The sequence below is a fragment of the Oncorhynchus mykiss genome, chromosome 6, assembly GCF_057628025.1.
Source record: "Oncorhynchus mykiss isolate SJ-2025 chromosome 6, ASM5762802v1, whole genome shotgun sequence".
Taxonomy (NCBI): domain Eukaryota; kingdom Metazoa; phylum Chordata; class Actinopteri; order Salmoniformes; family Salmonidae; genus Oncorhynchus; species Oncorhynchus mykiss.
The window spans coordinates 6,177,722-6,200,485 of record NC_143027.1 but is presented as its reverse complement, the minus strand read 5'-3'; the positions used below and the strand labels follow the sequence as shown (position 1 = coordinate 6,200,485).

Genomic DNA, 22,764 nt, shown 5'->3' with positions numbered 1-22,764 from the left:
TATGATGAATATAAAACATCTTACCTATGTTACCAACCAATTCTGATTATTCCCCAACACTAGTTTGAGAAACAGATGCCTCACAAGTCCTCAACTGGCAGCTTCACCCCTCCCTCGGGGGAGGGGGAGTTCTAGCTAGACGCGGGAGTGGTAGAGTCTTTTGACTAGAAAAAACAAACAGGTCATTTTATGTGTTCTTCATGTCAAGTAATCTATGCTTTAAGTTTATTGGAGATTCAATGTTTTGTTAGATGTAAGAGTAATAAATATTTTTGTTGCATCATATCCCTGGATTCAGGCAATTCAGGCTTGGACAGTCAATGCTCAAGAGGAGAGGAAGACACTGCAATCAACATACATGTGGAAAAACTCTTCAGAATTTCTTGGGCAGAATGCAGGGTTGCAAAGAAAAAGTCATATTTCTGTCCAGTGTCTGTGTTCTTTTGCCCATCTTAATCTTTCCTTTTTATTGGCCAGTCTGAGATGTGGCTTTTTCTTTGGAACTCTGCCTAGAAGGCCAGCATACCGGGGTCGCCTCTTCACTGTTGACGTTGAGATTGGTGTTTCGTGGGTACTATTTGATGAAGCTGCCAGTTGAGGACCTTTTTAAGTAACCCCAAACTTTTGAATGATAGTGTATATACAAATATACAAGGTCCCATATAGGTCAAGAGTCCATTGATCTCAGTCTCAGAGTTCAAGTGTTCAACTTCCAAAAATGACATCCAAGAATCAGAGGTGCACTTGACTCAAAGATGGATCACTGTGTGTGTGTGTGTGTGTGTGTGTGTGTGTGTGTGTGTGTGTGTGTGTGTGTGTGTCTCACTCAGCTGCCTCCAGGAGAAGACAGCGTTTATTGATTGGTCCCTGTAATATGTTGATCTTGGTCTTTAACCATGACGCTCCGGACAAGACCTTTGACCCTGGAAAAGCCTTCACCACACGCCCCATTAGCCAAGAGTTCCTTGGCGCGGTGTCATCGACGATGACCACAAGGTCACCAGCACTGAGGTTTCTCTTAGTTTTTGTTCCACTCCTGCATAAGTGGAAGATACTCCCTGATCCATCTCTTCCAGAAGAGTTGATATATTGTACTTGCTTCCATCTCCATCATGAGTACAGATCTCTCTGAAATTGTCCTGTGGTAGGACTGGCTTTGTTTTCAGATGAAGCTGATGGTAGCAGTCAGGGGTTCTAGATCATTATGGTAATTTGTTACAGTTGTGATTGGTCTGTTGTTCATGATCACCTCAACTTCTGCAAAGCCTCATCATCCAGTACTTGCTCTTTAGGGACTGAATAGAGGATATTTTTCCATCAGTCTGCTCATCCTCTCCCATAACCCCCCATGGTGGGCTCCAGATGGATCAACCTCTCCCATAACCCCCCATGGTGGGCTCCAGACAGATCAACCTCTCCCATAACCCCCCATGGTGGGCTCCAGAGGGATCAACCTCTCCCATAACCCCCCATGGTGGGCTCCAGACAGATCAACCTCTCCTATAACCCCCCATGGTGGGCTCCAGAGCGAGGGTTGAATGGCCATGTCACTCCTTCCTTCAGTAATTAATTTGAATCTTGTTGTGATCCAGCTCTTTCAGAGCTTCTCCTAGCTCTCTGTGTGTTCCAACAAAGTTGGTGCCATTATCTGTTCTGACACTTGTTACTGGGCCCCTTCGACAGATGAACCTGCGCATGGCATTGATGAAGGAATCAGTATCCAGATAACTAGCAACTTCTAGATGGACAGTTCAACTCACTAGGTAAGTAAAGATCCCACCATACCATTTCACATGAACGCGGCCTCGCTTCACCTCTATGGGGCTGAAGTAATCTATGCCCACATGGGTGAATGGCAGCAAATCAGGTGACACCCCATCTTGTGGAAGGTCGGCCATCTTCTGTTCTCCAGCTCCAGTTTCAGCATCCAGGAAACTGCTTTCTTCAAGCTGTTCCATGTTGAATAGTACTCAGTTTGCTGGTCGGACTCTTTTCATCCACACTTGTACTGTTCACGATGATGTCCTTTCTCAACCAGATCATCCAGAGGGATGGAGCCAAGCTCCTCGGGGACTTTCTGCCATTGTGTTTCTAGTTTCTTCAGGAATTCTGGTCCTTTGAGTCATCTCTTTGAGTTCAGGAAAGTTTCAGCATGTAACCCTCAAGGCATCGTCGGCTGGGTTGTGTTGGGAGTTCAAATAGCTCCACTGTGTTGCTTTCGAGAAGTCACGGATCATAGAAACCCTATTAGCCACAAAGGTATGGAATATCTTGGTATCATTGCGGATGTATTTTAGCACAGACTGGCTGTCTGTCCAGAAAGTTGACTCCCCAAGTTCAATCTGGAGCTCCAACCTTAACATCCTGTCCACTGGCACCTCCAATGTTGCTGCATCAAGTTCCATTCTGGGGATCATCTGCTTGAGTGGAGTCACTCTTGATCTCCCCAGTATGAATGGGATGTGGACCTTTTCCATACCGTTTGTGAACCCAAGGTAACTTGCCGTGCCATAACCTTGTTCTCTCGCGTCACCGAAGTGATGCAGCTTTGCCGTCTTGACTTGACCAAAGTTCTCAGGCATCATACACCTGTCAATCTGGAATCTGGACAGCTGGTCCAGCTCAGAGCCATTTCCTCCATGAAATAGAGTGTTCTTTGGGATGACTTTGTCCCATCCACACTTTAGCTTGCAGAGCTCGTATAATTTGCTTTGATAGAGCAAGAAATGTCTCCTTCCACTTTGCCAATCTCTAATCCCGATATCTCAAAGCTCTTGGTAGGACTCTAATGCCTCATTGTGTTGCAGAATATCAGTCTCACTGCCTTTAGCTCTCAGCTGCATCATGAGTCTCTCAGTACAAAATGTTGCTAAACTACCAAAATCAAGAAATGCATCGGTTAACACAGACTTGCTTCCATTTTCCAGCTTTACTTGAACTGGCGCAATTGCAAGTGTACCATCTGTACCGACCTCGGTATCTTCACCAGCTTCCAGTGAAACAAGAGCACTGCTGACAGTCTCCTCCCGCTTTACTGCTACACCCCTCGTATCTGCCTTCAGAGATCTAAATCTCTCTCTTCCTTCAATGTGCAGGATAGTGGGGTCTTTCTTTGGCAGCTCTGACAGGTCCTCCTTCTTTTATATTCTTTGCTTAAGTGTCCTTTCATCCAACAGCCAAAACAAAGACCTCTTGATCTTAGAAACTCAACCTTGGATTTGTGTGGCTGTACCTTCACCTGTTGGCAGTCGACCAAGAAATGTTCACCAGCACGAAATACACAAGATACTGGGAGCATCAGAAGAGCAGGTGTCTGGTCTCTTTACTACTGGGAGCATCAGAAGGGCAGGTGTCTGGTCTCTTTACTACTGGGAGCCTCAGAAGGGCAGGTGTCTGGTCTCTTTACTACTGGGAGCATCAGAAGGGCAGGTGTCTGGTCTCTTTACTACTGGGAGCATCAGAAGGGCAGGTGTCTGGTCTCTTTACAACTGGGCGCATCAGAATGGCAGGTGTCTGGTCTCTTTACTACTGGGAGCATCAGAAGGGCAGGTGTCTGGTCTCTTTACTACTGGGAGCATCAGAAGGGCAGGTGTCTGGTCTCTTTACTACAGGGAGCATCAGAAGGGCAGGTGTCTGGTCTCTTTACTACTGGGAGCATCAGAAGGGCAGGTGTCTGGTCTCTTTACTACTGGGAGCATCAGAAGGGCAGGTGTCTGGTCTCTTTACTTTGAATGTTTGTTCTTTTAAAGTTTTTTTAGAGTTGCAAACTGACTCTACATCTACTGCAGTGTCAAAGCTGCTTCCCCTACTCTTGGACTTGAACTGCTGTTTTGAATCTGCTGATGTTTTGTTTTTTTAAAAACCTTTTGTTGGACAGGGGATATTGAATATCTCCATACAACGTATCCTGCAATATTTTGGCCTGTTATGTTGGAGGGAAGATTAAGCTCTTCCATGTTCTGTAGGTCTTGCATAGCGTTACAACAACCTCTATGATAGAGTGCATAGCATTACAACAACCTCTAAGATAGAGTGCATAGCATTACAACAACCTCTAAGATAGAGTGCATAGCATTACAACAACCTCTAAGATAGAGTGCATAGCATTACAACAACCTCTAAGATAGAGTGCATAGCATTACAACAACCTAGATAGAGTGCATAGCATTACAACAACCTAGATAGAGTGCATAGCATTACAACAACCTCTAAGATAGAGTGCATAGCCACCCAGTCCCTTTCCATCATCTGGTTTGATGTTTGTCCAGTTCCTTTTTCCATGTTAGTAGTGGTGACTTTGATTTCATTGCCAAAGTGTTCCTTTAACAACCTCTTAGACTCCGCGTTGCCTCTTCTGCCTTCCATATGCAGACAACTACAGACCAGATCCTTGGGCTGACCAGAGGTGTACTGTTCCAGGTAATAGAGCCTATCCTGGTGACTGCTGACCAGAGGTGTACTGTTCCAGGTGATAGAGCCTATCCTGGTGACTGCTGACCAGAGGGGTACTGTTCTAGGTTTCAGAGCCTATCCTGGTGACTGCTGGTCTTCTCTTCTATGCCATGCTCAAATACACGCATGAATGAAAACATAGGTATCTCCCTAACAGCGAGTGTAGCCTGTTTGTGCTGTAGTACAAGGAGGTCAGCAATTTCATTCTGCTTTTGCATGACTAAATAACTTTTTTGCCCGCTTTGAGGACAATACAGTGCCACTGACACGGCCTGCAACGAAAACATGCGGTCTCTCCTTCACTGCAGCCGAGGTGAGTAAGACATTTAAACGTGTTAACCCTCGCAAGGCTGCAGGCCCAGATGGCATCCCCAGCCGCGCCCTCAGAGCATGCGCAGACCAGCTGGTCGGTGTGTTTACGGACATATTCAATCAATCCCTATACCAGTCTGCTGTTCCCACATGCTTCAAGAGGACCACCATTGTTCCTGTTCCCAAGAAAGCTAAGGTAACTGAGCTAAATGACTACCGCCCCGTAGCACTCACATCCGTCATCATGAAGTGCTTTGAGAGACTAGTCAAGGACCATATCACCTCCACCCTACCTGACACCCTAGACCCACTCCAATTTGCTTACCGCCCAAATAGGTCCACAGACGATGCAATCTCAACCACACTGCACACTGCCCTATCCCATCTGGACAAGAGGAATACCTATGTGAGAATGCTGTTCATCGACTACAGCTCGGCATTCAACACCATAGTACCCTCCAAGCTCGTCATCAAGCTCGAGACCCTGGGTCTCGACCCCGCCCTGTGCAACTGGGTACTGGACTTCCTGACGGGCCGCCCCCAGGTGGTGAGGGTAGGCAACAACATCTCCTCCCCGCTGATCCTCAACACTGGGGCCCCACAAGGTTGCGTTCTGAGCCCTCTCCTGTACTCCCTGTTCACCCACGACTGCGTGGCCACGCACGCCTCCAACTCAATCATCAAGTTTGCGGACGACACAACAGTGGTAGGCTTGATTACCAACAACGATGAGACGGCCTACAGGGAGGAGGTGAGGGCCCTCGGAGTGTGGTGTCAGGAAAACAACCTCACACTCAACGTCAACAAAACTAAGGAGATGATTGTGGACTTCAGGAAACAGCAGAGGGAACACCCCCCTATCCACATCGATGGAACAGTAGTGGAGAGGGTAGCAAGTTTTAAGTTCCTCGGCATACACATCACAGACAAACTGAATTGGTCCACTCACACAGACAGCATCGTGAAGAAGGCGCAGCAGCGCCTCTTCAACCTCAGGAGGCTGAAGAAATTCGGCTTGTCACCAAAAGCACTCACAAACTTCTACAGATGCACAATCGAGAGCATCCTGGCGGGCTGTATCACCGCCTGGTATGGCAACTGCACCGCCCTCAACCGTAAGGCTCTCCAGAGGGTAGTGAGGTCTGCACAACGCATCACCGGGGGCAAACTACCTGCCCTCCAGGACACCTACACCACCCGATGTCACAGGAAGGCCATAAAGATCATCAAGGACATCAACCACCCGAGCCACTGCCTGTTCACCCCGCTATCATCCAGAAGGCGAGGTCAGTACAGGTGCATCAAAGCTGGGACCGAGAGACTGAAAAACAGCTTCTATCTCAAGGCCATCAGACTGTTAAACAGCCACCACTAACACTGAGTGGCTGCTGCCAACACACTGACACTGACTCAACTCCAGCCACTTTAATAATGGGAATTGATGGGAAATGATGTAAATATATCACTAGCCACTTTAAACAATGCTACCTTATATAAATGTTACTTACCCTACATTATTCATCTCATACGCATACGTATATACTGTACTCTATATCATCGACGGTATCCTTATGTAATACATGTATCACTAGCCACTTTATACTATACTATGCCACTTTGTTTACATACTCATCTCATTGTACATACTGTACCCGATACCATCTACTGTATCTTGCCTATGCTGCTCTGTACCATCACTCATTCATATATCCTTATGTACATATTCTTTATCCCCTTACACTGTGTACAAGACAGTAGTTTTGGAATTGTTAGTTAGATTACTTGTTATTACTGCATTGTCGGAACTAGAAGCACAAGCATTTCGCTACACTCGCATTAACATCTGCTAACCATGTGTATGTGACAAATAAAATTTGATTTGATTTGATTTGACAGTAGAGAGGTTATCATGGCTGGTATTATGGCTGATACTGTTGTAGAAAATCGGTTCAAATATGACACTTGCAAGAACTTGTGAAATCAATATAGGCTTTTAATTCAACGGAAAGCAAGCCGGAGTGGTCCGCGGAACACACGCCTTTTTCAGAGCACTGGCTCTGATTTATACACATACAACATGAGTCCATCCCACATGCAAATGAAGTTACTTCCCTCAGTCCATCTGCCACCATTATATCCCAATCTGTGCATCCTGCTTGTTCAGCTCGATAACGCCCATATCTGCTTTCAGTCAAGTTATAATGGTGACAGGACCTCTTCATGTCCCAAAAATAATACATGCCTATCTTATGCTATGGGCCCCCTTACGTTCAGCCTGGTGTGTTCTTTGGTATGTCTGTCCTTATTAGGATTCGTAGACTATGTGTCTCTACTGACATTCCTTCAGCATCTCCATGTCCTAAAAATATGTGGCCTATTTCTATAGTCCGTCAGTTGGTCATTTGGCTGACCCCCTCCTTTGTATATCCCTCTGACCTTGGTATGTCCAGCTGTCCTAGGCGCCTATGTGTCACCTTCTCTTCATGTGGTTATTTAAGATCAGCAGACTATGTGTCTCCATCTTTAGTGTGTCCAGTTGCCCTAGGCGCCTATGTGTTTGTCTATGTGTTTTATTTGCTCCCACAATACCCATAGTGTTGATTCTGTGTTGATTGCTAGACCTTGCTGTTGGCTGCTGAGGGATGGGGTTTATGACTGTTTTCTGAATAGGTTTTGATGTCTTTGTGGTCGTTTGTTGTAAAACCCTTTGTAGTGGGATCTTTGGAACTGCACCTAATGCTGCAAACTCAACAGGTGATGGTTCAGGTTCCTCATAGACCTCAGGTTCCTGGTTCTCAAAATAAGAGTTCGTTCCATCTGGTTGGTTTAGTAAGTGGGCTGCCACGGCATGGGATTGAGAAGTTGACTCAACACTCTCCAGGATATTCAGTCTGGCAATATATGCTGCTGTGTCTGTTTCCAGTTCCATTTTTTCCATTCTAGCATTCAGTTCATCTTTTCGAGGTGCAGAGGACACTGAGGATGATGCAGCCTTAGAATACTTTGTTTTACTTGATGTTTTTGACACATTGGAAATGCTGTCATGTGGTTCAATGAGCGTTTGTGGCTCAAATTCAGCATTTTTCCATATTTTCACCTCTTCAGGAAATGTTCTTAAGTCCTCATTCTTGGTTGATAATAGTTAATGCTCTCATGTTCCTGTTCCTCCTCTGTGACCAGCTCTAGTACAGATTCATCAGCATTCCGAAAGTCATTTCCTGTTCCTCCTCTGTGACCAGCTCTAGTACAGATTAATGAGCATTCTGAAAGTCATTTCCTGTTCCTCCTCTGTGACCAGCTCTAGTACAGATTCATCAGCATTCTGAAAGTCATGTTCCTGTTCCTCCTCTGTGACCAGCTCTAGTACAGATTCATCAGCATTCTGAAAGTCATTTCCTGTTCCTCCTCTGTGACCAGCTCTAGTACAGATTCATGAGCATTCTGAAAGTCATTTCCTTGTTCCTCCTCTGTGACCAGCTCTAGTACAGATTCATGAGCATTCTGAAAGTCATTTCCTGTTCCTCCTCTGTGACCAGCTCTAGTACAGATTAATGAGCATTCTGAAAGTCATTTCCTCTTCCTACTCTGTGACCAGCTCTAGTACAGATTCATGAGCATTCTGAACGTAATTTCCTTGTTCCTCCTCTGTGACCAGCTCTAGTACAGATTCATCAGCATTCTGAAAGTCATTTCCTTGTTCCTCCTCTGTGACCAGCTCTAGTACAGATTCATGAGCATTCTGAAAGTCATTTCCTGTTCCTCCTCTGTGACCAGCTCTAGTACAGATTAATGAGCATTCTGAAAGTCATTTCCTCTTCCTACTCTGTGACCAGCTCTAGTACAGATTCATGAGCATTCTGAACGTAATTTCCTTGTTCCTCCTCTGTGACCAGCTCTAGTACAGATTCATCAGCATTCTGAAAGTCATTTCCTTGTTCCTCCTCTGTGACCAGCTCTAGTACAGATTCATGAGCATTCTGAAAGTCATTTCCTGTTCCTCCTCTGTGACCAGCTCTAGTACAGATTAATGAGCATTCTGAAAGTCATTTCCTGTTCCTCCTCTGTGACCAGCTCTAGTACAGATTCATGAGCATTCTGAAAGTCATTTCCTTGTTCCTCCTCTGTGACCAGCTCTAGTACAGATTCATGAGCATTCTGAAAGTCATTCAAGACGCTCTAGTAATATTTTACTAAATACATATATCTTTTAACACTTTCCTCACAGTAACACACATGTTCAGTCTATATTCGTCTTATGAAACCAATTATTTATTCATTTCTGCCCTGAAAAATCTGTTCAGTTCCTCCACATTGAAATGAATGGCGGCCAACTTGAAAATAGGCTGCTGTGACTGATTTTACACTGAATCCATGATGACTCTATGAAACCTTTCCAACGTGTCTCCTTGTTCTGTGGAGAGTTTGTTGTAGTTATCATCTATGGTACGATGTGATAACAAAGCACATCCCAATGCTGCCCATTCTGTCTCATCAATATACCCCAAAATGCATACAGGTATGACCTTTGACTCCCCAAGATGGACCCATGGAGATGTCATTAACATTCCAATTATTTTATACTTAATTTCATACCTTATACCTTATTTCATACATCAATTTAATAACATATCAATTGCCTTATTTTGCAAAGATAAAATGTCTGATAAGACATTAATTTCTATTTTCTGAATATCAATAGTTTTTCTTCTGAAGTAACAAGCTATAACTCCATGTGAAAACAAATACCCTCCATTGTGTATTCATTACTTTATAGTAACAATATGTTCCTCCAGCCTTTGTCTTGAATGTTGATTTCCTACTCATTCTAATGACACGATACCTCCACTAGATGGGGGTGTTTGACTAACGTACCTACTTTTCCAAAACCCCTCTGTTTGATAATTAGATGAATGTATGAAGAGTCACGACCCTTTCCAAGACACAAAGCCTGGAGGAAAGGACCTGGCTACAGTGGAGGAAAGGACCTGGGTCATTCCAAAGGCCATTTATTCTGGAACAGAGTAATGGGAGGGGATGATTGGGTGACCATGATGGTATGAGGCACAGCTTGGGAATTTAGCCAGGACACCAGGGTTAAAACCCCTACTCTTACGATAAGTGTCATGGGATCTTTAATGACCTCAGAGAGTCAGGAAACCCAGTTAACGTCCCTTCCGAAATGGATACACTGCCCTGGGGCATTGGGATAAAAACAAATGATACCAGAGGAATGACTGTGTTACGGATACAAGTATCCTGTGTGTGTGTGTGTTTCTTTTCTCTCCTTCTCCCCTCAGGTGAAAATCATCACTCCCCAATCAGTCACCAATCATCAATCAGAAGACACACTTCCTCCTGTTTCCTACCCTATCACAGTTCCTTTCCCCTGTTTAAAAACCCTGTCAGTTGTTTGCTCCAGAGCTCAATCTCTCTGTAAATGCCATGTCTGTAGATCTCTCTTTTGTTTGAGCACCTCCATATCACTTTGTCCTCACCTGTGAGTATTGTTTCTGGTTATGATGTTTGTTTGTTTGCTGGTGGGAGAAGGGGGAACCAAGACAAGTCGCCCATGGGCATACACTACCCGTAGGTGAACTGTTAAATACACTAGTTAGAACTTGGCGGAACACCCACTATTTTTTGGTTAGTTAGTTAGCTGTTGTTAAAGTAGGCTAGTCTAGTTTAGGGGTGTTTTTGGGTTAGTTAGCTGTTGTTAAAGTAGGCTAGTCTAGCTTAGGGGTGTTTTTGGTTAGTTAGTTAGCTGTTGTTAAAGTAGGCTTGTCTAGCTTAGGGGTGTTTTTGGTTAGTTAGATAGCTGTTGTTAAAGTAGGCTAGTCTAGCTTAGGGGTGTTTTTGAATACTTATTGTTTCTTTCCTTGGGTCCAGCTCAGCACCTTTTCCTGCTCCTCCCCCCATTACCGTGTGTTAATTAATAAACCCTGAGTTTGACGGTAGATTTCAGTTGTCGTGGTTATTTCGTTCTCACTTTTACTTTGTCACTATTAAAATTTGTATTAGTTATGTTACGGGTCTCATTACCATCCCCCCCCTAGACTGTCGGGCCAAAAGGGATTCGTAACAGACTGCCTCCTACTGGCCCTCCAAAACCACTTCCAGGAGCATCTCCCATCCAGGGACCAGAACCAACGCTGCTTAGCTTCAGCAGGAAGCAGTGGGATGCAGGGTGGAATGCTGCATTAATGCAACACAATGCACTTCACAGGAAACAACGAGGAAAATAAAAACTGAAATATTTACACAAGAAAACAAAAGAATAACAATTTTAAACTAAAAGACTAAAAAAGCACGCTAAGGAAAAGCAAAGCTGAAAAGGTGTGTTTTAAAATCCCTTTTAAATATGTCCACAGTTTCAGACCTCCTCAGGTTCTCTGGCAGGATATTCCAGAGGCTGGGGGCATAGTAACTAAAGGCTGCCTCTCCATGCCTCTTGGTCCCAGGCTGGGGGCATCATAACTAAAGGCTGGGGACATAGTAACTACAGGCTGGGGACATAGTAACTACAGGCTGGGGACATAGTAACTACAGGCTGGGGACATAGTAACTACAGGCTGGGGGCATAGTAACTACAGGCTGGGGGCATAGTAACTACAGGCTGGGGACATAATAACTACAAGCAGGGAATGGATGTCAGGTCCGGGCTTATGAAGAGGAGAGATGATGATGATGATCAGGACCAGGTGTGCAGATAGCTGATGGGATACAGGTGCGGGTAATCAGAAACCCCAACTGGCTACATTGCCCGGCAACCAGACAGGGTGCGTTCCAGGACGCCGGAAAAAACACTCCAGGACAGAACATAGGCAAAAAACAGACTCAGGAAACGGGATTCGTGACAGTACCCCCCCCTCCGACGAACGCCACTGGGCGGACTACCCGGAGCGCCAGGGTGGAGGCGGTAAAAGTCACGAAGCAGGTCATCGTCAAGGATCTGACGCCGAGGAATCCAACTCCTCTCCTCAGGACCATATCCTTCCCAATCCACTAAATACTGGAACCCTCGACCCCGCCGTCTGGAGTCCATGATGCGGCGCACCGTGTAGACAGGACCACCTCCGATCATCCGAGGAGGAGGAGGAAAAGGAGGGGGCAACAGAGGACTGAGGTGAACCGGCTTGAGGCAGGAGACTTGAAAGGTGGGGTGTACTCGAAGCGTTGCCGGCAATTTGAGTCGGACCACAACAGGGTTAATGATTCTCTCCACCACGAACGGACCAATGAACTTTGGTGACAGTTTCCTCGACTCAGTCCGTAGAGGAAGATCCCGTGTAGCCAACCAAACCTTATCTCCGATGGTATAAGCGGGAGCAGGAATACGGCGACGATTCGCCTGGATCTGATACCGGTCAGAAACTCTAAGGAGGACCTTCCTGGCCCGATGCCAGGTCCGGTGGCAACGACGAATGTGGGCCTGGACAGAAGGGACCGAAAGATCCCTCTCCTGAGAAGGAAACAAGGGAGGTTGGTATCCGTACAGGCATTGGAAGGGGGACATCCCAGTGGCAGATGAAGGAAGGGTATTATGGGCATACTCAACCCAGGGTAATTGAGATGACCAAGAGGTGGGATCAGAGGAGACAAGACAACGCAGCGTGGACTCCATCTTCTGGTTGGCTCTCTCCGCCTGACCATTAGATTGTGGGTGAAATCCAGAAGTGAGGCTGACTGTAGCTCCAATGGCCAAACAGAAGGATCTCCAGACAGCAGAGGTAAACTGAGGACCACGGTCAGAAACAATGTCACTGGGCAATCCGTGGACCCTGAAAATCTCCCTAACCAGGATCTCGGACGTCTCCGTGGCAGATGGAATCTTGGAGAGAGGGACAAAATGAGCAAACTTGCTGAATCTGTCCACAATGGTCAGAATGACCGTGTTCCCAACAGAAGGGGGCAATCCCGTGACAAAATCCAGGGCCAGATGCGACCAAGGTCGCCGAGCAATAGGTAGAGGGTGAAGAAGCCCAGAGCTGGGCCGATTTGGTACTTTTGTTCTGAGCACAAACAGGACATGCGGCAACAAACCTCTGGGTATCTTCTCCCATGGCAGGCCACCAAAATCGTCTGCGCTGTAGCGCCATAGTCCGAGCAACGCCAGGGTGACAAGCTATCTTGCTGGCGTGGGACCACTGAAGAACAGCAGAACGGACCGACTCAGGCACGAACAACCGACCGGGTGGACCGTTACCGGGGCCGGGCTGCGTCCGAAGGGCCGCCATCACATCCTCCTCAATCCTCCATTGAGGTTGAGATTGCAGCTCCAGAGATTCCTGGGATTTGCGAACTTCTATCGGAGGTTTATCCGTGATTACAGCCGGGTGGCCGCCCTTTTAACTGCGCTGACGTCGTGCACCAGAATTTTCTGTTGGACTCCTGAGGCAGACCGAGCATTTCTGAACTTGAAGAGCCGATTCACCAACGCGCCGATTCTCTCTCAACCTGACACTTCCCGTCAGTTTGTTGTTGAGGTGGACGCGTCTGATGTGGGGGTGGGCGCCATCCTGTCCCAGCATCCTCTTGACCGTAATATCATTCAACCCCCGATAATCAATACACGGTCGAAGAGAGCCATCCTTCTTACTCACAAAAAAAATCCATCTCCCAGGGGTGATGACGAGGGACGAATGAGACCTGCAGCAAGAGACTCCTTAATGTAGGTCTCCAGGGCTTCCCTCTCAGGTTGAGAAATACTGTATAACCGTCCTTGGGAAAGGCAGCTCCAGGGAACAGCTTAATTGTACAATCATAATGTCGGTGGGGAGGAAGTGACTGAGCTTTCTGCTTACTGAACACCTCACCCAACTCGTGATATGTTTCAGGAACCAAGGACAAATCAGGAGGAGCAGACTCACTGACCCGACTGGGGACAGCATGAGAACAGGCAGTCCTGAGGCAGTTAGCATGGCACTCAATGCTCCAACTAGTTACCTTACCAGTCACCCAATCGAACGAAGGATTGTGTTCTCTTAGCCAGGGGTATCCAAGAACCAGAGGAACATCCCGGGGGGAAGGCAAAATGAAAAAAGAAATAACCTCTGAATGATTCCCCGACAACAACATCTTAACCGGTTCAGTCCTCATAGTGATCCGTGCCAGAATAATGCCGTTCAGAGTGGTTGCTTCAATGGCTTCCGGTAATTGCTCCTTGGAAAGCCCCAGCTGTTCTCCTCTTCATAAGCCCGGACCTGACATCCATTCCCTGCCGGATCGTTAGCCATGAACAGTATGTTGTGCCATAGTATCAGCCTCAAGTTGGATAGAATTTGTTTTGTTGTTTTTTACGTATTGCTTGCCTTAAACTTACCTCCTGTCTTCAGTTACTTACCCGGATCATTTACCCCATTCCCGCCTGGTCGTCGGAGGATTCCGCTACCCCATTGGATCCACCTATTTACTCCCATCAACTCACCACCGCTGCCCGCTACGCCACCTGGATATATCTAACCATTCACATTCACTTGTAAATAAATACTCACCTTCTTCCTACTCTCCTTGTCCTGGTCTGCTTCTGGGTTCGATTTTGAAGAAACGTGACAGAACGATCCGGCCAAGGATGAACCCAGCGGACCTGGACTCTGTTTGCCATGCCATTACCCAGCAGGGGAGGACATTGGGACAACACAATACGGCGCTACAGGAGATAGCGGGTTCAATCCAGAACTTATCTACTAGCTTGACACAGATCCAGGATCAGCTCAGTTTGCCGGCGATTCATTCACCACCTGTGTTACCCATCTCACCTGCCGTGTCGTGAACGGAAGGTACCGACTCCTGATAAATATGAAGGGGATTTTCTTATGCAGTGTGGGTTAGTGTTTGATCTGCAGCCCCATTCTTACGCCACTGACAAGGCTAGGATAGCCTTTGTTATTGAACTGCTGCGTGGAAGATCTCTGGAATGGGCTTCAGCCGTTTGGGAACGACAGGAGACCTGCATGGCTTCATACCAGGAGTTCACGGGAGAGATGAGAAAGCTTTTTGACCATCCAGTCCTAGGTAAGGACGCAGCTAAACGTTTGTTCAGGATCAGGTGGTTCAAAGGTGGGATTCATTATAGTAGGTTAGGTTATACCTGGCAAAAGTCAACATTAACCGGTACAACTACCTAGTAACGTTAACACAACGATCCCCTGTCTATTATTAGTATATCTAGCTAGCTATGTTATCGATCCCCTGTCTATTATTAGTATATCTAGCTAGCTATGTTATCGTGTGTTATTTTACAGTGTCTGTTCCAGTAAACTAGTCCTTTCTATTGTTATCATGTTGTGTTATGATGTTTACTTTTTCTTCAAATATCACTTGAACATGAAGCGTCGTTGGACTGAACAAACTGTTAGTTAGCTAACGACAGCAGCAGCTACCGTGGGGTGTGTGAGTCTGGACCCCGTCGATTAGGCTGAATGTCATTATTGTACCTTTTATAACGTTTACACATGTCAGATTTCAGTCGTTCAGGAGACGGAATAATGCTGGAATCCAAAGGTGTCAACCCGGGAGAAGCAGACTGATAACTATGAGGGTTTGTCTGATCGCTGAGCCTCACATCCTGCAGCTGAACAGGAGAGGTACATTTTCCCTTTATCCCTGCAGTACATGAGGACACAGTGGGGTCCACAGTGATTGCTTTGTAAGGAAGTTAGGTGTGAATCTGTCTTGTGATTTAACAGACTTATTGAAGGATATTTTACTGATTTAAAGATCATGGACAGTTTCCCTGTTTTATATTAGGATACTTTCATTAGATTTAAATAATGTTTCCATATCTCAGTGTCTTCAGAGTCTCCTGTGAGGCAGATCAAGTTGCACTATGGTCAGGAGGAGAGCAGCTTCTAGAAGGTTTTGGGGGAAACATTCCCCCAGATGAAACCAATTGTAGAGGCTTTTAAGATAGACAGGAGGAGGAGGCTCCTTCTCCTACAGCTGGACAGCAATCAAATCAGCTGGACTATGGAGGTCTGCCCTGTACTTAAGATTGAAGGTATTTGATAGTTTATGTGTTAGGAAGGGAGAGGGAGATTGATATTTATTACGTCACATGATGAATGCCAGAGGTAACGAATTCATTTTAAAAGAACCTGGACTGAATTCATGTTAAAATTAACTGGATTTCCCTCTGTATACAAACGTTATAAAGTAATTGATCAACTGGTGATTTCTTGTATTTTAATGTCAAAGGAAACTGTAAGGGAGGACAGAACCTCGGAGACAGAGACTCCACCTATGGAGACAGGCCTCCCTGTTGACTCACCACGAGACAGAGACTCCACCTATGGAGACAGGCCTCCCTGTTGACTCACCACGAGACAGAGACTCCACCTATGGAGACAGGCCTCCCTGTTGACTCACCACGAGACAGAGACTCCACCTATGGAGACAGGCCTCCCTGTTGACTCACCACGAGACAGAGACTCCACCTATGGAGACAGGCCTCCCTGTTGACTCACCACGAGACAGAGACTCCACCTATGGAGACAGGCCTCCCTGTTGACTCACCACGAGACAGAGACTCCACCTATGGAGACAGGCCTCCCTGTTGACTCACCACGAGACAGAGACTCCACCTATGGAGACAGGCCTCCCTGTTGACTCACCACGAGACAGAGACTCCACCTATGGAGACAGGCCTCCCTGTTGACTCACCACGAGACAGAGACTCCACCTATGGAGACAGGCCTCCCTGTTGACTCACCACAAGCTTCAATGACACTAGAGGTTTGGAACGTTAAATGACCTTTTCCACTTTTAACATCAAATGATAAAGTATAATATTAGTTCTAGGATTGTCATTGTAACGTAACAATCAGAATGGCTGTATTTATTACTGCACCTGTATTGATTACAGTCTCTAGAGGAAATGTGGGAGATACGACGTCTCCAAGACGAGGCCTACCATCTCTCTCTGGCTGCAGACCAGGAGAAAGTATGTAGATAATATAGCTGAGTAAATCTGTTTAAATCACACATCATTGGCATTCCAACAGGAAACACTTTTTCACACAAAACAGATGAACTCAATACTTATTTTTGCCACAGGAGATGAAACGTTGTTGTTTTGAGGAGTGGGAGAGCAGGCGGAGGAAGGTAAGGGATTTCACCAAGTTGATATCATCTGTATATTATGTAAGAGATAAACACAGACGTTCTGTACATTACCTTGGAAATGATGGACGACGCAGCAGGACAAGGTGGAGCCGAGTGCCTTTGTGGAGTTCCTTTTCCCAAGGTAATGTACAGAAAGGAGTTGTTTATCCTGCTTATACTACAGTTACCAAAGAAGACAATACTAAAGCCCACATTTATCTGCAGAAACCCTGCTGCTCCTCACCTGTCCCCTCGCCTGCCCCCTCTCCTCCCCTCTCACCTGTACCATCTCCTCACCTCTCCTCACCTCTCGCCTGTCCCCTCTCCTCACCTCTCGCCTGTACCCTCTCCTCACCTGTCCCCTCTCATCACCTCTCGCCTGTACCCTCTCCTCACCTCTCGCCTATCCCTTCTCCTCACCTCTCGCCTGTACCCACTCCTCACCTTTCGCCTATCCCCTCTCCTCACCTCTCGCCTGTACCCTCTCCCCGCCTATCCCCTCTCCTCACCTCTCTCCTAACCCCTCTCCCCACCTCTCGCCTGTACCCTCTCCCCACCTCTCGCCTGTACCCTCTCCTCACCTCTCTCCTAACCCCTCTCCCCACCTCTCGCCTGTACCCTCTCCCCACCTCTCGCCTGTACCCTCTCCTCACCTCTCGCCTATCTCCTCTCCTCACCTCTCGCCAGCCTCCTCTCCTCTCCCCTCCTTCATCACCAACCTTTCCTTCTCATCACCCCTCACCCTGAACGTCCTCACTTTTGTCTTCTTTCCACCCATCACCTTCTAACTCATTTCTCCTTCTCCCTCATCTTCACCTCCCTCATTTATGTTTTAGTGGTGTGTGTTTGGAGTATTCAGGTGTTGTGTTTTAGCTGTGTTTAGACTATTCAGGAGGTGTGTGTGTGTGTGTGGTAGGGTAGGGCGCATGGTGTAGTAGAGAGCATAGCAGTGCAGACCCCTGGAGGTTGAGTGTTTGAAGGGGTACGGGACGATACAAAGTTTGTGAACCACTGGGGTAGATGATGAAAAGACAGGAGTTGTGTGTGTGTGTAGGGCAGGGCGCATGGTGTAGTAGAGCATAGCAGTGCAGACCCCTGGAGGTTGAGTGGTTGAACCACTGGGGTAGATGATGAAAAGACACATTATGATGTGATTGTGATTTTCCTGAACACCTCCGGAGGGAGTCAGACATGCATTGTGTCTGGATATCTTACAAATGAAGACAGATGTGGAAAGTGGAACTATTTATCATTATCCTGCCTTTTAAAATCAATGTCAGGTGGCACCATTGACTTATGACATCACTATGTGTCTTAAATAAATACAGTTTCTGGTTTAAAAACAGCCTCTCAAAAGGACAAAGCTCCACTAAATAACCAGAACATTTAAAAGGGAACATCTTACAAACACCGTCAATGAAAAGCTACAACATTATTCACACTATATTCTGATTATCAAGGTATCAAGGTATGGGAGACAGAAAACTGATATGGTATTTAGTGATACTGATTTAATACTGTATTGTTGAAGTAACATGTACTATGTGTGACACAAAGCAACAAAACACTTTCTATATAGTAAAACAAGCAACATGATGCAAATCAAATGTTATTTGTCACAGACACATGGTTAGCAGATGTTAATGGACACATGGTTAGCAGATGTTAATGGTCACATGGTTAGCAGATGTTAATGGACACATGGTTAGCAGATGTTAATGGTCACATGGTTAGCAGATGTTAATGGACACATGGTTAGCAGATGTTATTGGTCACATGGTTAGCAGATGTTAATGGACACATGGTTAGCAGATGTTAATGGACACATGGTTAGCAGATGTTAATGGTCACATGGTTAGCAGATGTTAATTGTCACATGGTTAGCAGATGTTAATGGTCACATGGTTAGCAGATGTTAATGGTCACATGGTTAGCAGATGTTAATGGTCACATGGTTAGCAGATGTTAATGGTCACATGGTTAGCAGATGTTATTGGTCACATGGTTAGTAGATGTTATTGGTCACATACACATGGTTAGTAGATGTTATTGGTCACATACACATGGTTAGTAGATGTTATTGGTCACATACACATGGTTAGCAGATGTTAATGGTCACATGGTTAGCAGATGTTAATGGTCACAAAGTTAGCAGATGTTAATGGTCACATGGTTAGCAGATGTTAATGGTCACATGGTTAGCAGATGTTAATGGACACATGGTTAGCAGATGTTAATGGACACATGGTTAGCAGATGTTAATGGACACATGGTTAGTAGATGTTATTGGTCACATACACATGGTTAGCAGATGTTAATGGACACATGGTTAGCAGATGTTAATGGTCACATGGTTAGCAGATGTTAATGGACACATGGTTAGCAGATGTTAATGGTCACATGGTTAGCAGATGTTAATGGTCACATGGTTAGCAGATGTTAATGGTCACATGGTTAGCAGATGTTAATGGACACATGGTTAGCAGATGTTAATGGTCACATGGTTAGCAGATGTTAATGGTCACATGGTTAGCAGATGTTAATGGTCACATGGTTAGCAGATGTTAATGGTCACATGGTTAGCAGATGTTATTGGTCACATGGTTAGTAGATGTTATTGGTCACATACACATGGTTAGTAGATGTTATTGGTCACATACACATGGTTAGTAGATGTTATTGGTCACATACACATGGTTAGCAGATGTTAATGGTCACATGGTTAGCAGATGTTAATGGTCACATGGTTAGCAGATGTTAATGGTCACATGGTTAGCAGATGTTAATGGTCACATGGTTAGCAGATGTTAATGGTCACATGGTTAGCAGATGTTAATGGTCACATGGTTAGCAGATGTTAATGGACACATGGTTAGCAGATGTTAATGGACACATGGTTAGCAGATGTTAATGGACACATGGTTAGCAGATGTTAATGGACACATGGTTAGCAGATGTTAATGGACACATGGTTAGCAGATGTTAATGGACACATGGTTAGCAGATGTTAATGGTCACATGGTTAGCAGATGTTAATGGTCACATGGTTAGCAGATGTTAATGGTCACATGGTTAGCAGATGTTAATGCGAGTGTAGCGAAATGCTTGTGCTTCTAGTTCCGACAATGCAGTAATAACCAACAAGTAATCTAACTAACAATTCCCAAACTACTGTCTTATACACAGTGTAAGGGGATAAAGAATATGTACATAAGGATATATGAATGAGTGATGGTACAGAGCAGCATAGGCAAGATACAGTAGATGGTATCGAGTACAGTATGTACAAATGAGATGAGTATGTAAACAAAGTGGCATAGTTTAAAGTGGCTAGTGATACATGTATTACATAAGGATACAGTCGATGATATAGAGTACAGTATATACGTATGCATATGAGATGAATAATGTAGGGTAAGTAACATTATATAAGGTAGCATTGTTTAAAGTGGCTAGTGATATATTTACCTCATTTCCCATCAATTCCCATTATTAAAGTGGCTGGAGTTGAGTCAGTGTCAGTGTGTTGGCAGCAGCCACTCAGTGTTAGTGGTGGCTGTTTAACAGTCTGATGGCCTTGAGATAGAAGCTGTTTTTCAGTCTCTCGGTCCCAGCTTTGATGCACCTGTACTGACCTCGCCTTCTGGATGATAGCGGGGTGAACAGGCAGTGGCTCGGGTGGTTGATGTCCTTGATGATCTTTATGGCCTTCCTGTGACATCGGGTGGTGTAGGTGTCCTGGAGGGCAGGTAGTTTGCCCCCGGTGATGCGTTGTGCAGACCTCACTACCCTCTGGAGAGCCTTACGGTTGAGGGCGGTGCAGTTGCCATACCAGGCGGTGATACAGCCCGCCAGGATGCTCTCGATTGTGCATCTGTAGAAGTTTGTGAGTGCTTTTGGTGACAAGCCGAATTTCTTCAGCCTCCTGAGGTTGAAGAGGCGCTGCTGCGCCTTCTTCACGATGCTGTCTGTGTGAGTGGACCAATTCAGTTTGTCTGTGATGTGTATGCCGAGGAACTTAAAACTTGCTACCCTCTCCACTACTGTTCCATCGATGTGGATAGGGGGGTGTTCCCTCTGCTGTTTCCTGAAGTCCACAATCATCTCCTTAGTTTTGTTGACGTTGAGTGTGAGGTTATTTTCCTGACACCACACTCCGAGGGCCCTCACCTCCTCCCTGTAGGCCGTCTCGTCGTTGTTGGTAATCAAGCCTACCACTGTTGTGTCATCCGCAAACTTGATGATTGAGTTGGAGGCGTGCGTGGCCACGCAGTCGTGGGTGAACAGGGAGTACAGGAGAGGGCTCAGAACGCACCCTTGTGGGGCCCCAGTGTTGAGGATCAGCGGGGAGATGTTGTTGCCTACCCTCACCACCTGGGGGCGGCCCGTCAGGAAGTCCAGTACCCAGTTGCACAGGGCGGGGTCGAGACCCAGGGTCTCAAGCTTGATGACGAGCTTGGAGGGTACTATGGTGTTGAATGCCGAGCTGTAGTCGATGAACAGCATTCTCACATAGGTATTCCTCTTTTCCAGATGGGTTAGGGCAGTGTGCAGTGTGGTTGAGATTGCATCGTCTGTGGACCTATTTGGGCGGTAAGCAAATTGGAGTGGGTCTAGGGTGTCAGGTAGGGTGGAGGTGATATGGTCCTTGACTAGTCTCTCAAAGCACTTTATGATGACGGATGTGAGTGCTACGGGGCGGTAGTCGTTTAGCTCAGTTACCTTAGCTTTCTTGGGAACAGGAACAATGGTGGCCCTCTTGAAGCATGTGGGAACAGCAGACTGGTATAGGGATTGATTGAATATGTCCGTAAACACACCGGCCAGCTGGTCTGCGCATGCTCTGAGGGCGCGGCTGGGGATGCCGTCTGGGCCTGCAGCCTTGCGAGGGTTAACACGTTTAAATGTCTTACTCACCTCGGCTGCAGTGAAGGAGAGACCGCATGTTTTCGTAGCAGGCCGTGTCAGTGGCACTGTATTGTCCTCAAAGCGGGCAAAAAAGTCATTTAGTCTGCCTGGGAGCAAGACATCCTGGTCCGTGACTGGGCTGGATTTCTTCCTGTAGTCCGTGATTGACTGTAGACCCTGCCACATGCCTCTTGTGTCTGAGCCGTTGAATTGAGATTCTACTTTGTCTCTGTAGTGGCGCTTAGCTTGTTTGATAGCCTTGCGGAGGGAATAGCTGCACTGTTTGTATTCGGTCATGTTACCAGACACCTTGCCCTGATTAAAAGCAGTGGTTCGCGCTTTCAGTTTCACATGAATGCTGCCATCAATCCACGGTTTCTGGTTAGGGAATGTTTTAATCGTTGCTATGGGAACGACATCTTCAACGCACGTTCTAATGAACTCGCACACCGAATCAGCGTATTCGTCAATGTTGTTATCTGACGCAATACGAAACATATCCCAGTCCACGTGATGGAAGCAGTCTTGGAGTGTGGAGTCAGCTTGGTCGGACCAGCGTTGGACAGACCTCAGCGTGGGAGCCTCTTGTTTTAGTTTCTGTCTGTAGGCAGGGATCAACAAAATGGAGTCGTGGTCAGCTTTTCCGAAAGGGGGGCGGGGCAGGGCCTTATATGCGTCGCGGAAGTTAGAGTTAGATGCTGATATTTCTCTGTGTGTCTGTTTGGGTATCAAATCAAAAGAGTTGGAATCAACTATTGGAGTCAGGTGTTGAATGGACAACTGCTACTCTGAAAGTCCTCATGGTTCCTCCTGCTCCTCTGGTGGTAAAACAGAGACATCTGGTGGTCAGACAAGGTTACTGCATGTCTATTTAATTACCTATCAGTCATATGGACAACTGCTACTCTGAAAGTCCTCATGGTTCCTCCTGCTCCTCTGGTGGTAAAACAGAGACATCTGGTGGTCAGACAAGGTTACTGCATGTCTATTTAA

The 22,764-nt window shown here is 46.1% G+C and overlaps 2 protein-coding genes across 3 annotated transcripts in view; both read right to left on the bottom strand.

The window, feature by feature from the left end:
• The window catches only part of LOC110510486 (uncharacterized), an 84,879-nt gene that overhangs the window by 14,516 nt on the left and 47,599 nt on the right, over window positions 1-22,764 (bottom strand). The window lies entirely within an intron of this gene.
• Window positions 1-22,764, bottom strand: part of LOC110525075 (uncharacterized) — a 42,733-nt gene that overhangs the window by 14,516 nt on the left and 5,453 nt on the right. The window lies entirely within an intron of this gene.